This window comes from Pleurodeles waltl, chromosome 2_2 (genome assembly GCF_031143425.1).
Source record: "Pleurodeles waltl isolate 20211129_DDA chromosome 2_2, aPleWal1.hap1.20221129, whole genome shotgun sequence".
Taxonomy (NCBI): domain Eukaryota; kingdom Metazoa; phylum Chordata; class Amphibia; order Caudata; family Salamandridae; genus Pleurodeles; species Pleurodeles waltl.
In genome coordinates this window covers 345392475-345408413 of record NC_090439.1, presented here as the reverse complement: position 1 = coordinate 345408413, position 15939 = coordinate 345392475, and the positions used below count along the sequence as shown (strand labels likewise).

Here is a 15939-nt window from a genome sequence, read left to right as displayed (position 1 = left end):
CTCGCCGCTTTCTCCTCCCTCCCATCTATGTGGTCTGTGTCACTGCTGCTAGCCGATTAATCCTTCTCACTGCTTTCTCTTTCCTTTCAGCCTGTGATCTGTGTACCTGAAGTCTGCCTGTCCCTCCTCCTTATTGCTTTCACTGGGCTCTCAGCCCTGTGATCTGCCTGCCTGCTTCCTGACTGTTCTGCTCACTCTTTTCTTCTCCCTCTCAGGCCCAAAGGGTTTGTGCCTGCTGCCTGCTTGTCTCACCTTCTCATCACTTTTTCCTCTCAGCCCATAGTCACCATACCTGCTGCCTGCCTGTCCCTCCTCCTCTCCGCTTTCTCCATGCTCTCACCTATGTGGTCTGTGTGCCTGCTGCCTGCCTGTCAACCCTTCTCACTGCTTTCTCGCTCCTCTCAGCCCAGTGATCTGTGTACCTGCAGTCTGACTGTCCCTACTTCTCACTGCTTTGTCTGGGCTATCAGCCTCATGGCCTGCATTCCTGCTGCCTGCCTGTTCTTCCTTCTCACCACTTTCTCCTACCTCTCAGCCATGTCTGCATGCCTGCTTGTCCCTCCTTCTCACCATTATCTCCAACCTCTCAGACCTGTGGTCTGCACCCTTCCTGCCTGCCTGTCTATCCCACTCTCTTACTGTTTTCTTCCTCCCTCTCTGCTCTGTGGTCTGCATGCCTATTCTGTGCCTGTCCCTCCTTCTCACCCCTTTCTCTGTCGTCTCAGGCCCGTTGTCTCGACATCTGCTTCCTGCCTGTCCCTCTTTTTCACTGCTTTATCGTTGCTTTCTGCCTTATTAGTCTGCATACCTTATGCCAACCTGTCCCTTCTTCTCACCACTTCATTAGGAAGCATACTTGCTGCCTGACTGTCCCTCCTTCTCACCGCTTTCTCCATCCTCTCAGCCCGGTTGTCTGCATGCCTGCTGCCTTCCTGTCACTCCATCTCACTGCTTTCTCTTAGCTGTCAGCCCCATTGTCTGCATGCTTTCTGCCTGCCTTTCCCTTCTTCTTACTGCTTTAGTCTTGCTGTCAGCCCCGTGGTCTACTTGCCTGCTACTTGCCTGTCCCTCATTCTCACACCTTTCTCTGGGCTCTCGGACTAATACTCTGCGTGCCTCCTGCCTTCCAGAATCTCCTTCTAACTGCTTTTTCCTCTATCTCATTGCACTGGTCTGCATGCCTGCTGACTGCCTGTCCTTCCTTCTCACTGTTTTCTTCTTTCTCTCAGCCCCATGGTTTGCATGCCTTCTGCCTGCCTGTCTCTCATTCGTAAGGCTTTATCTGAGCTGTCAGGCAAATGTTCTCAATCCCTGCTGCCTGACTGAACCTACTTCTCACTGATTTTTTCTCTCTCTCAGCCCTCTCTAGGTCTGCGTGCCTAATGCCTGCCTGTGCCTTCTTCTCACCACTTTTACATCCCTCTAAGCCCCTTGGTCTGTATGCCTGCTGTCTGCCTATCCCTCCTTCTCCCCACTTTCTCTGGGCTCTCAGCCCCTTGTCTGCATGCCTCCTGCCTTCCTGTCCTTCCATCTCACCACTTTCTCAGGGGTTTGAGCCCTGTGGTCTGCATACCTGCTGCATACCTGTTCCTCTTTCTCACCCTTTTTTCCTCACTCTCAACCCCGTGGTCTGCATGACTGCTGTCTGCTTGTTTTTCCTTCTCACCTCTTTCCCTGTCCTCTTAGCCCCATAGTCTGAAAGCCTACTGCCTGCCAGTCCCTCTTTCTCACCACTTTCTCCTTCCTCTCAACCCCATGGTCTGTGTGACTACTGCCTGCCTGTCTCTCCTTCTCACTACTTTCTTTGTCCTATCAGTCACTTGGTCTGCACGCCTGCTGCCTACCTGTCCCTCTTCTCACCACTTTTTCTGGCCTCTCAGCCCCATGGTCTGCATGCCTGCTGCCTGCCTGTCCCTCCTTCTCACCGCTTTCTCCTCCCTCCCAGCTACATGGTCTGTGTCACTGCTGCTAGCTGATTAACCCTTCTCACTGCTTTCTCTTTCCTCTTAGCCACGTGATCTGCGTACCTGCAGCCTGCCTGTCCCTCCTTCTTACTGCTTTCTCTGCGCTCCCAGCCCTGTAGCCTGTGTGCCTGCTGCCTGACTGTTTGTTATGCTCACTATTTTCTAATCCCTCTCAGGCCCAAATGGTTTGTGCCTGCTACCTGCTAGCCTAACCTTCTCATCACTTTTTCCTCTCTCTCAGCCCATAGCCTGCATGCCTGTTGCCTGACTGTCCCTCATTCTCACCGCTTTCTCCATGCTCCCAGCTCTGTGGTCTGTGTGCCTGCTGCCTGCCTGTCAACCCTTCTCACTGCTTTCTCGCTCCTCTCAGCCCAGTGATCTGTGTACTGCAGTCTGCCTGTCCCTCCTTCTCTCTGCTTTCTCTGGGCTCTCAGCCCCATGGTCTGCATGGCTGTTCCCAGCCTGTTCGTCCTTCTCACCACTTTCTCCTTCCTCTCAGCCCTGTCTGCGTGCCTGTTTGCCCCTCCTTCTCACCATTTTCTCCAACCTCTCAGACCTGTGGTCTGCAACTTTCCTACCTGTCTGTCTCTCTCTCTTACTGCTTTCTTCCTCCCTCTCAGCTCTGTGGTCTGCATGCCTATTCTGTGCCTGTCCCTCCTTCTCACCCATTTCTCTGTCCTCTCAGCCCCATTGCCTGCATATTTGCTGCCTGCCTGCCCCTCCTTTTTTCTGCTTTATCCTTGCTCTCTGCCTCATTGGTCTGCCTACTTGATGCCAACTTGTCCCTTCTTTTCACCACTTCATTGAGAATCTCATCCCTCCGGTCTGCATATTTGCTGCCTGCCTGTCCCTCCTTCTCACCACTTTCTTCATCATCTCAGCCCCGTTGTCTGCATACCTGCTGCCTGCCTGTCACTCCTTCTCACTGCTTCCTCTTGGCTGTCAGCCCCATTGTCTGCATGCTTGCTTCCTGCCTTTCCATTCTTCTCACTGCTTTTGTCATTCTGTCAGCCCTGTGGGCTACAGGCCTGCTCCTTGCCTGTCTCTCCTTCTCACACCTTTTTCCAGACTCTCAGACCAATAATCTGCATGCCTGCTACCTCCCAGAATCTCCATCTAACTGCTTTCTCCTCCATCTCAGTGCACTGGTCTGCATGCCTGATGCCTGCCTGTCCTTCCTTCTCACTGCTTTCTTCTTGCTATCAGCCCCAGGGTCTGAATGCCTTCTGCCTGCCTGTCTCTCATTCGTAAGACTTTATCTGGGCTGTCAGACAAATGTTCTGCATCCCTGCTGCCTGACTGAACCTACTTCTCACTGATTTTTTGTCTCTCTCAGCCCTGTGGACTGTGTCCCTAATGCCAACCTGTGCCTTCTCACCACTTTTACATCCCTCTAAGCCCCTTGGTCTGTACGTCTGCTACCTGCCTGTCCCTCCTTCTCACCACTTTCTCTGGGCTCTCAGCCCCTGGTCTGCATGCCTCCTGCCTTCCTGTCCTTCCATCTCACCATTTTCTCAGGGGTTTGAGCCCTGTGGTCTGCATACCTGCTGCATACCTGTTCCTCTTTCTCACCCTTTTTTCAGCACTCTCAACCCCATGGTCTGCATGACTGCTGTCTGCTTGTTTCTACTTCTCACTTCTTTCTCTGTCTTCTTAGCCCCATAGATTGCATGCCTGCAGCCTGCCTGTCTCTCCTTCTCACCACGTTCTCCTTCCTCTCAGCCCCATGGTATGTGTGACTACTGCCTGCCTGTCTCTCCTTCTCATCATTTTCTTTGTCCTTTCAGCCACGTTGTCTACGTGCCTGCTGCCAACCTGTCCCTTCTTCTCTCCACTTTCTCTGCGCTCTCAGTTCCATTGTGTGCATGCCTTTTGCCTGACTGTCACTCCATTTCACTGTTTTCTACTTGTTTTCAGTCCCATGTTCTGTGTGCCTGCTGCTAGCATGTCCCTCCTTCTCAATGATTCCTTCTTACACTCAGCCTTATGGTCCATATGCCTGCTGCCTACCTGTTCCTCCTTCTCATCACTTTTTCTGGCCTCTCAGCCCAATGGTCTGCATTCCTGCTGCCTGCCTGTCCCTCCTTTTCACTGCTTTCTCCTCCCTCCCAACTACGTGGTCTGTGTCACAGCTGCTAGCCGATTAACCCTTCTCACTGCTTTCTCCTTCCTCAGCCCAGTGATCTGTGACCTGCAGTCTTCCTGTCCCTCCTTCTTACCGCTTTCTCTGGGATCTCAGCCCTGTGGTCTGCGTGCTAGCTGCCTTAATGTTTGTTCTGCTCACTATTTTCTTCTCCGTCTCAGGCCCAAAGTGTTTGTGCCTGCTGCCCGCTTGTCTCGCCTTCTCATCACTTTTTCCTCTCTCTCAGCCCATAGTCTGCATGCCTACTACCTGCCTGTCCCTCCTTCTCACCATTTTCTCTGGGCTCTCAGCCCCATAGTCTGCGTGCCTACTGCATGCCTGTCTCTCTCTCTCTCACTCCTTTCTCCAGGCTCTTAGCCCCATGGTCCATGTGCTTGGTGACTGCTAGGCCCTGCTTTTAACAGTTTTCTACTCCCTCTCAGTCCCTCGGTCTGCATGCCTCTTGCCTTATTGTCCCTACTTCTCACCACTTTCTCCTTCCTCTCAGCCCCATTGTCTTTGTGCCTGCTGTCTACCTGTTACTCTTTCTAACCACTTTCCCTAGGCTCTGAGCCCTGTGGTTTGTGTACCTGCTACCTGCATGTTCCTCTTTCTCAGAGCTTTCTCTTCCCTCTCAGCCCCAGAGCCTACATGCCTGCCTGTTATTCCTTCTTACCACTCCCTCCTTCTTTTCAGTCCAGTGGTCTGCATGTCTGCTGCCTGCCTGTCTTTCTTTCTCACTGCTTTCTCTGTCCTCTCACCCACTAGGACTACATGTTTCCTGCCTTCATGTCTCACCTTCTCACTCATTTTTTTGGGCTCCCAGCCCCATGATCTGCATGACTGCTGCCTGTCTGTCCCTGCTTCTCACAGCTTTCTCCTCCCTCTCACCCCCATGGTCTGCATGCCTGCTGCCTGTCTTTCCATCCTTCTCACTACTTTCTCCGCATGCTTAGCCCCATGTTCTGCACTCCCCTGTCTGCCTGTCACTCCTACTCACAACTTTATCCTCCCTGTCAGGCTCATAATCTGTGTACCTGCTCTCTGTCTGTCCCTCCTTCTCTATACTTTCTTTGCCCTTTTGCCTTGTGACCTGCGAGCCTGGTGCCTACCTGTACCTCCTTCTCACCACTTTCTCTTGGCTTTCAGACATGTTTTCTGCTTGCCTGTCCCTCTGTCTCATTGCTTTCTCTTGCCTATCAGCCCTGTTGTCAGCATTCCCACTACATGGTGGTCCTTCCTTCTCACTGCTTTCTCTGCCCTCTCAGCACTGTGTTCTGTGTGCCTGCTGTCTGCCTGCTCTCTTCTTCTCACCAATTTCTTTGGGCTCTCAGCCTCATGGTCTGTGTGCCTGCTGCCTACCTGTCCCTTCTCACAGCTTTCTCCTCCCTCTCAGCCCCATGCTATGCATCTCTTCCAGTCACTCCTTCTCACCGCTTTCTCCTTCCTTTCAGTTCAGTGGTCTGCATGCCTAACTTTCTTTCTCACTACTTTCTCTGTCCTCTCAACCATGAGGACTGCTTGCCTCCTGCCCTCATGTCCCTCATTGTGACTCCTTTGTTTGGGCTCTCAGCCCCATGATCTGCGTGACTGCTGCCTGCCTGTCCCACCTTCTCAGAGCTTTCTCATCCCTCTCATCCCATGGTCTGCATGCCTGATGCCTGCCTGTCCATCCTTCTCACTGCTTTTTTCGTGCAATCCGCCTGTGGTCTGCATGCCTGCTGCTTGTCTGTTCCTCCTTGTCTCTATTTTTTCTCACTTTCTGGCCCAGGGTCTGAATGCCTGCTTTCTGTCTGACTCTCCTTCTCACCACTTTCTCCGCACTCTCAGCCCTGTTGTCTCCACACCCCCTGCCTGCCAGTCACTGCTTCTCTCAACGTTCTCCTCCGTGTTAGCCCCATGGTCTGTGTGCGTACTCTCTGTCTGTTCCTCCTTCTCTCTGCTTTCTTTGTCCTTTTGCCTTGTGGCCTGCGAGCCTGGTGCCTGCCTGTCTCTCCTTCTCAATGCTTTCTCTTGGCTCTCACCCACGTGCCTGCATGCCTGCTGTCTGATTGCCCATTCATCTCACCGCTTTTTCAGGGCTATGCGCCCTGTGGTCTGTGTGCCTGCTCCGTATCTGCCCTTCCTTCTTTCCGCTTTCTCCGGGCTCTCAGGCCCCTGGTCTGCATGCATGCTGTCTGCCTGAATCTCTTTCTCACCACTTTCTCCTTGCTCTCAGCCCCAAGGTCTTGTTACCTGCTGCTTGTCTGTCCCTCCTTCTCACTGCTTTCTGCAGGCTTTCAACCCTGTGTTCTGTGTGCCTGTCCCTCCTTCTAACTGCTTTCTTCTTGCTCCCAGCCTCATGGTCTGCATGCCTTCTGCCTGCCTGTCCCTCCTTCTCAGAGATGTATCGGGGCTCACAGCCAAATGTACTGCTTACCTACGGCATGCATGAACCTACATCTCACTGATTTCTCTTCCCTCTCCGCCCTGTGGTCTGCATGCTTAATGCCTGCCTGTACCTCCTTCTCACCATTTTCACCTCCCTCTCAGCCCCCTGGCCTGCATGCCTGGTACCTGCTTGTTCCTCCTTATGACCACTTTCTCCATCTTCTTTGCCCCGTAGTCTGCAAGGCTGCCTGTCCCTCCTTCTCACCATGTCCTCTTTCCTCTCAGCACCATGGGTTGCATGCCTACTGCCTGCCTCTCTTTCCTTCTCACCACTTTCTTTGTTGTTTCAGCCCTGTAGACTGCTTGTCTGTTACCTACCTGTCATTCCTTCTCTTTACTTTCTCTGTACTCTCAGCTCCATTGTGTGCATGCCTGCTGCCTGTCAATCTCTCTCAGTGTTTTCTCCTTCCTCTCGGTCCCTTGTGCTGGGCACCTACTCCAAGCCTGTCCCGCCTTCTGAATGCTTTCTTCTTTCCCTCAGCCTTATGGTCTGCATGCCTTCTGCCTACCTCCCCCTCCTTCTCACCGCTTTCTTCTGCCTTCCAGCTACATGGTCTGTGTCGCTTCTGCTTACCAATCAACTCTCTCACTGCTTTCACCTTCCTCTGATCCCCGTGATCTTTGTTCCTGCAGTATGGCTGTTCCTCCTTACCGCTTTCATTGGGCTCTCAGCCCTGTTGTCTGCATGCCTGCTTGTTTGTTCTGCTCACTGTTTTCTTCTCCCTCTCAGCCCTGAAGTCTGAGTGCCTGCTGCCAAGCCAACTTGTCTCTCTTTCTCACCACTTTTTCCTCTCTCTCAGCCCCGTGGCCACATGCCTGTTGCCTGCCTGTGCCTCCTTCTCACCGGTTTTTCCGGTCTCTCATACCCTGGTCTGAATGCCTGCTGCCTGCCTGTCCCTTCTTCTCACCGCTTTCTCCATCCTCTCAGCCTTGTGGTCTGCATGCCTGCTGCTTACCTGTCCCTCCTTCTCACCACTTTCTCTAGGCTCTCAGCCCAATGGTGTGCATGCCTCCTGCTTGCCTGTCCTTCTTTCTTACTGCTTTCTCCAGGCTCTTAGCCCCATGGCCTATGTTCTTGGTGTCTGCCTGTTCTGCCTTTTCACCATTTTCTTCTCCCTCTGAGCCCCTTGATCTACGTGCCTCATGCCGGCTTGTCCCTACTTCTCACCGCTTTATCCTTCCTCTCAGTCCCATTGTCTGAATGCCTGCTGTCTACTTGTCACTCCTTCTCACTATTTTCCCAAGGCTGTCAGCCCCATTGTTTGTGGGCCTGCTGCCTCCATGTTTCTACTTCTCACAGCTTTCTCTTCCCTCTCAGCCCTGTGGTCTGTGTGCCAGATATGTGCCTGTCACCCCTTCTCATTGCTTCCTTCTTCCTTTCAGTCCTGTGGCTACATGTCTGCTGCCTGCCTTTCTTTATTTCTCACTGCTTTCGTTGTCCTGTCAACCCCGTGGACTGCATGCCTCCTGCCCTCGTATCCCTCCTTTTCAGTTCTTAATTTGAGCTCTCAGCCCCGTGATCAGGGTGACTGCTGCCAGCCTGTCTATACTTCTCACCGCTTTCTCCTCCCTCTCATCTCCATGGACTCCATGCCTGCCTGTCCCTCCTTCTCACGGCTTTCTTTGGGACCCAGCCCCTGGTCAGCATGCCTGCTGCCTGCCTCTCCCTCCCTCTCACTGCTTTCTCAGGGCTCTGAGGCTTGTGGTCTGCGTTCCTGCTGCCTGACTGTCCCTCTTTCTCACTCTCAGTCCTGTGGTCTGCATGCCTGTTGTCTGTCTGTCCCTCCATCTCACCTCCTTTTCCATCTTCTCAGCCCTGTAGTCTGCCTGCCTGCTGTCTGCCTGTCCCTCCTTCTCACCACTTTCTCCTTACTCTTAGCCAAGTGGTCTGCATGCCTTCTGCCTGTCTGCCCCTCCTTCTCGCCACTTCCTTCATCCTTTCAGCCACGTGGTCTGCGTGCCTGCTGCCTAATTGACCCTCCTTTGCTCCACTTTCTCTGGGCTCTCAGCTCAATTGTGTGCATCCCTACTGCCTGGCTGTCACTCCCTCTCACCATTTTCTTTTTTCCCCTCAGCCTCATGGTCTACATACCTGCTGCCTGTCTGTTCCTCCTTCTCACTACTTTTTCTGGACTCTCAGTCCCATTGTCTGTGTGCCTGCCTCTCCCTCCTTCTCATTGCTTTTACCTCCCTTCCAGCTCTGTGATCTGCATTCTGCTGCTTGCCTGTCAACCCTTCTCACTGCTTTCTCTGGGCTCTCAGCCCCGTGGTCGCAGTGCCTGCTCCCTTTCTGTTCATCCTTCTCACTGCTTCCTCCTGCCTCTCAGCCCTGTAGTCTGCTTGCCTGCTGCCTGCGTGTTCCTCTTTCTCACTCCTTTCTCCTCGCTCTCAGCCTTGTGGTCTGTATTCCTGCTTCCTGCCTGTTCCTCCTTCTCACCACTTTCTCCTTCCTCTCAGACCTGTGGTCTGCATGTCTGCTGCTAGCCTGTCCCTCCTTCTCAATGCCTTCTTTTTGCCCTTAGCCTCATGGTCTGCATGCCTGCTGGCTGCCTGTCCCTCTTTTTCACCACTTTCTCCTCACTCTCACCTACATGATTTGTGTGCCTCCTGGCTGCCTGTCAATCCTTCTCACTGCTTTCTCCTTCCTCTCATCCTTGGGCCCACCCCCTCTGCCTGGGACGACTCGTGGTGGCCAGCCTCGCTGGGGACCCCACCGACACCAACTGACCACACACGCAACCTTGGCTTCATCCTCGACTCATCCCTCTCCATGTCAAAACAGGTCAATGCCATCTCCTCCTCCTGCTACAACACCCTCTGCATGCTTCGCAGGATCTACAAATGGATCCCAACTGAAACAAGAAAAACAGTAACACAGGCCCTCGTCAGCAGCAAGCTCAACTACGGCAACGTACTCTACGCAGGCATCCCGTCCAAGCACCTGCAATGCCTCCAGCGCATCCAAAACGCCTCCGCCCGACTTATCCTCAACATACCCCGCCACTGCCACATCACCCCCCACCTGAGAGACCTGCACTGGCTCCCCGTCGACAAGATAATCACCTTCAAGCTCCTCACCCACGCACACAAAGCACTCCACAACAACGGACCTGCCTACCTGAACAACAGACTCAGCTTCTACATCCCCACCCGACAGCTCCGCTCTTCCAATCTCGCCCTCGCCTCCATCCCCCGCATCCAACAAAAATCCTCCGGTGGCAGATCTTTCTCCTACCTCGCCGCCAAGACCTGGAACACCCTCCCGACCAACCTAAGAAAGATCCAAGACCTGCTCACCTTCAGAAGACACCTCAAGACCTTGCTCTTCGAGCAGTAGCAGCACCCCCACCCTTTTTTACCCAGCGCCTTGAGACCCTTGTGGGTATGTAGTGCACTTTACAAGTTTAATGATTGATTGATTGTGATCTGTGTACCTGCATTCCGCCTGTCTCCTCTTCTCACTGCTTTCTCTGGCCTCCCAGCCCCGTGGTCTGCATGCCTGTTGCCTGCCTGTTCAACCTTCTCACCACTTTCGCCTGCCTGTCAGCCCCGAAGTTACATGCCTGCTTGTCCCTCCTTCTCACCACTTTCTTACCACTTTCTTCTCCCTTGCAGCCTTTTTCTCCATCTTCTCAGCCCAGTGGTCTGCGTCCCTGCTGCCTGCCTGTCTCTCATTCTCAATGCTTTCTCCTTCCTCTTAGTCAGGTGCTATGCATGTTTTATGCCCGTCTGCCCCTCCTTCTCCCCACTTTCTTCATCCTTTCAGCCACATGATCTTTGTGAATTACTACCTATGTGTCCCTCCTTTTCTCTACTTTCTCTGGACTCTTAGATCAATTGTGTGCATGGATGCTGCCTAGCTGTCACTCCCTCTCACTGTTTTCTTCTTTCTCTCAGCCCCATGTTCTGTGTGCTTGCTGCCAGCCTGTCCCTCCTTCACAATACTTTCTTTTTGCCCTCAGCCTCGTGGTCTGCATGCCTGCCTTTCCCTCCTTCTCACTACTCTTTCTGGGCTCTCAGCCCATGGTCTACGTGCCTGCTGCCTGCCTCTACCTCCTTCCCACTGCTTTCCCCTCCCTCTCAGCTATGTGATCTGCATGCCTGCTGCTTGCCTGTCAATACTTCTCACTGCTTTCTCTTCCCTCTCAGCCACTTGATCTGTGTACCTGCAATCTGCCTGTCCCTCTGTCCTGCCATTTGATAAAGTTTGTTTTGACCAATGACTTTGTGTTTCACCACTGCGCATATTAGTTGCTCAATGTTCACCAGTAGCACATGGTATGTTTTGTTCAGTTGAGCCGCCTATTGGCTTTGACATGGCATTAGCCATTGCTTTCTGTATTCAGTTTAGCCGCCTATGGGCTTTGACATTGCATTAGCCATTACATTCTGTATTCTGCCTATTGGCTTTGACATGCTGTATCCAGTCTAGCCGCCTATTGGCTTTGACATTGCATTCCTATTGGCTTTGACATGATGTATTCAATTTAGCTGCCTATTGACTTTGACATGCTATTAGATATTCTGCCTATTGGCTTTGACATGATATCATATATTACATTTTGTATTCAGCTCCGCTGCCTTTTGGCTTTGACATGATATTATACATTGCATTTTGTATTCAGCTCAGCTGCCTATGGGCTTTGACATGATATAAGACATTGTATTTTGTATTCAGCTTAGATGCCTATTGGCTTTGACATGACACTAGACATTGCATTTGATATTTAGGTTAGCTGCCTATTGCCTTTAACATGACATTGCATTTGATATTTAGGTTAGCTGCCCATTGCCTTTAACGTGGAGTTCTGTATTTTTCCAAGCTGTGTTTTTGCACCAGAGAACCAAGATGTTTTGCTCTCACAGTAGACTAGACCTGATAAGAGAGAGTACATGGGCGTTGTTTCTCTTCCCTTGAGCTTGGGAACAGGAGTAGTCTTGGAGACCTGGCCAGTCTCCAAAAGGCTTGCTCAGTTTCCCAGGTCTGAGAGGAGGGGGCACACCTTTGTAACGAATGTAACAGGCTGCAGAGAGTCAGATTCGAATCTGCCGGACCTCGTGCTGGAGCTTGGCGCCAGTTGCCAGCATCCCGTGTGGGTAGATGACACTCTTTCTCGCGGCTGACAGGGGTCTCAGCTTGCAGACCTTAGAAAGATGTAGCTGTAAATAGTTCCTACACGGTGAAGTATTTGTTTTGCTTTGCATACAATATCTTATAAATATAACCTGCTGTGTATATTGCAAACTGATATATTTTGTTTGATTAACGCGGACTTGAAAGCTACTAATTCGTCATTCATTCATAAACATTGTGGTTGGGGAAGAATAAAATAACAATAAAAGTCTTCTTTGACCTCTAAAGTGCATTTCTGTTGTGTTATGTTAGTGCTTAGAAACTAAATAAGAGGAAAGCACTACAATTGGTACCAGAAGTGGGGTCGGTCATTAAGAGGTGATTAAAGGGGTTTGACGAGTTAGTAGATTTCTAAGTGCACACTTTAAAAGTGTAATTGTTTTTTGTTGTTTGGAGAATTACAGAAATTGTTTTCTGTTTGGAGAATCACAGTAGCACGGCAGACCATGTCTGAGAATACATGTGTTGATGAACTGCCTGATGGTGCTAAGAAAAACTGTGAATTGTTTTCTGTTTGGGGAATTACAGAAGAAAATGCATGTGTAGCTAAAAGGCCTGATAATGTTTTGAGAAATAATTCCTGTTGTATATATGTAGAAAACGTGTGTTTTGGAAGTAATGATGACAGAAAGGTCTGGATACCTTTATCTGCTTACAGAGAAATGCAGGAGAAATGTAGGAAGTTGGAACATGAAAATAGGAATTTACGTGAGCAAATTAGCCAGGATACGATAATTCAAAATTATGCTGAAAGTTATAAAAATGAAGAATCGTTCTTGTCCCATTCCAGTAATGAGGGGGTTAAGACAGCTCCGAGCTGCACTGAGCTTTCGTGTGAGCCAGGGTTTTTGGCAGCCAAAATGCATTCCTTAACTGATAACACGGACGAGAGTCAGAATGTGATTTACGAGTTACCGTTGCAAAATGCACAAGTAAAACGAAGGATTTTAGAGCAAGACACCCCGAGTTTCATTAGCTTGTTTGATTTTTGGAAAAAGAATAGCCCTCATTTGAGTGAAATCCTAACACTTTTGTATATGGTCACTGTGAAAAATTATATGCAGTTGCGCGCTTGTGATTTGGCAAATGAAATAATGCAGACTTTAGGTTTCTGCGCAGTGCAAGAAGGAAATACTTATGTACATTTAAATCAAGAACAGGGAAGGAAAATAGTGCCCCTAGCTAGAATCATACAATGGATCTGGTACTTGCAAGACAGGGCTAGAGTACCACAGATAAAAGAGTTACCAATGAAATTGTGTGCACCATTTGAATTCGTGTCTACTGAAGATAAAAAGCATATTTGTTTTACTAATGATTCATTGACTGAAATGTTGTTTTCTGGCACAGGAGAAGGAATGGAGTTGTATAATGTGTGTCAGATTTTAAAGCAAGAGCTACGTGAGATGTGTCATTTTTATGCTGATTTTTGGTTCTTTGATAATGTTTTAGCACCTAACTGGTTCAATTACCTTGCAGATGTTAATGAGAAAAATGCAGAGAGAGAAGTGTTCACCCAGAATTCTGCCTTAGTGGGGATGGCTATGTGGGTGCACCAGAAATGTGAAAAAGCCACTTACAGGTGGGCAGAGAGGAGAGAGATGCACATTCCCCTAGATTTGATAAAAACTGTGCAGCACGCACAAAAGCAATCTGTCATGCAAGCAGTCACAGAGCAGTGGGGGAGAGGAAAGTTACCAGAACAGAAATGGCAAATTGATCAGGTTTTAGGGAGAGTGATTGCTGCAAATTACCAAGGAAAAATCGAAATTATGCTGATACCTAGAAAAGAATCTGATTCATTCATACAAATTGGAGACAGAATGGCCCAAATTGGCAAAAGTGCAGTGAATGGAGGTTTGGTAAAGAATGAGTCTGCCCCAGCCCTTCTGACAGTGCAAGAAAAGGGAAGCTGTGGCGCAGCAGATAAAAACCTCAGTGCTGATGTGTGGGCTGAAGCCCCAAGTGATCCTCCAGAACCTGCAGAAAATATAACAAAGGGCCTCAAAAACGTCCTGCTGATTATAAAACAGGGAAAGAAAGAGGAAGGGTGCAGTTTAAATGAAAAATGTTATTTGCAAGAAAAGTCATACTTGTTTCTTTTGCAGATCCTACCACGTTTCGCCACTGTCCCTGAGTGCGCTGTGTGGTCCCCCTTCCGGTGTGTGCGTGTGGGGTCGGGGAAGGGACCGAATCCCCAACCTGAACCTGGCTGAGTAAAGTGCCAGCACCATGGATCCATTTTGCGCAAACTGCGCCTTCAGTTCAAGTTCAACTTGTTTGCTGTGTTTTTTTTTTTTTTCCCTCTCGTATGGAACTCTGACTTTTGCTTACCTTCCAGAAAACCTTTCAGGTGGACCGTGCACCTTTACATGAGCAGAACTCATGCCACATCAAATTGCTAACACTGTTGAATTAGAGACTCATTCAGAAAAAAAAAAAAAAAAAAAATTGCCCAGTCTTTTCTATGTAGATGTATCTGATGTGAAAGGTTATGAGATCAATGTGTTAATTCACTTCTATTGCTTTACAGGGATTGCTTTGATCATAATGTTTTTTTTGTGCTGATGTTTTTTTTTTATGTTTGTTTGAAATATGAGATATGTGAAACAAAAATTCATTGGTCAAAGGGCGGAATCTCCTGCCATTTGATAAAGTTTGTTTTGACCAATGACTTTGTGTTTCACCACTGCGCATATTAGTTGCTCAATGTTCACCAGTAGCACATGGTATGTTTTGTTCAGTTGAGCCGCCTATTGGCTTTGACATGGCATTAGCCATTGCTTTCTGTATTCAGTTTAGCCGCCTATGGGCTTTGACATTGCATTAGCCATTACATTCTGTATTCTGCCTATTGGCTTTGACATGCTGTATCCAGTCTAGCCGCCTATTGGCTTTGACATTGCATTCCTATTGGCTTTGACATGATGTATTCAATTTAGCTGCCTATTGACTTTGACATGCTATTAGATATTCTGCCTATTGGCTTTGACATGATATCATATATTACATTTTGTATTCAGCTCCGCTGCCTTTTGGCTTTGACATGATATTATACATTGCATTTTGTATTCAGCTCAGCTGCCTATGGGCTTTGACATGATATAAGACATTGTATTTTGTATTCAGCTTAGATGCCTATTGGCTTTGACATGACACTAGACATTGCATTTGATATTTAGGTTAGCTGCCTATTGCCTTTAACATGACATTGCATTTGATATTTAGGTTAGCTGCCCATTGCCTTTAACGTGGAGTTCTGTATTTTTCCAAGCTGTGTTTTTGCACCAGAGAACCAAGATGTTTTGCTCTCACAGTAGACTAGACCTGATAAGAGAGAGTACATGGGCGTTGTTTCTCTTCCCTTGAGCTTGGGAACAGGAGTAGTCTTGGAGACCTGGCCAGTCTCCAAAAGGCTTGCTCAGTTTCCCAGGTCTGAGAGGAGGGGGCACACCTTTGTAACGAATGTAACAGGCTGCAGAGAGTCAGATTCGAATCTGCCGGACCTCGTGCTGGAGCTTGGCGCCAGTTGCCAGCATCCCGTGTGGGTAGATGACACTCTTTCTCGCGGCTGACAGGGGTCTCAGCTTGCAGACCTTAGAAAGATGTAGCTGTAAATAGTTCCTACACGGTGAAGTATTTGTTTTGCTTTGCATACAATATCTTATAAATATAACCTGCTGTGTATATTGCAAACTGATATATTTTGTTTGATTAACGCGGACTTGAAAGCTACTAATTCGTCATTCATTCATAAACATTGTGGTTGGGGAAGAATAAAATAACAATAAAAGTCTTCTTTGACCTCTAAAGTGCATTTCTGTTGTGTTATGTTAGTGCTTAGAAACTAAATAAGAGGAAAGCACTACACCCTCCTTCTCATTGCTTTCTCTGGGCTCTCAGTCCTGTGGCCTGTGCGCCTGCTCCCTTCCTGTCCATCCTTTTCACTGCTTTTTCCTGCCTCTCAGCCCTGTGGTCTGCTTGCCTGCTGCCTTTGTATCCCTCTTTCTCACTAATTTCTCCTTGCTCTCAGCCTTGTGGTCTGTGTGCCCACTACTACCTTTCCCTCCTTCTCACCACATTATTTATAATTTCAGCCCCATTGTCTTTGTGCCTGCTGTCTACCTGTTACTCTTTCTAACCACTTTCCCTAGGCTCTGAGCCCTGTGGTTTGTGTACCTGCTACCTGCATGTTCCTCTTTCTCAGAGCTTTCTCTTCCCTCTCAGCCCCAGAGCCTACATGCCTGCCTGTTATTCCTTCTTACCACTCCCTCCTTCTTTTCAGTCCA

General features: G+C 49.3%; 1 long non-coding RNA gene across 1 annotated transcript; it reads left to right on the top strand.

The window, feature by feature from the left end:
* Positions 1–10708: 10708 nt before the first annotated feature.
* Positions 10709–15462, top strand: LOC138282373 (uncharacterized). Its single transcript, XR_011200942.1, has 2 exons — positions 10709–13232; positions 13759–15462. It is a non-coding gene; the product is annotated as an uncharacterized lncRNA (long non-coding RNA).
* The last annotated feature ends 477 nt before the right edge of the window (positions 15463–15939 follow it).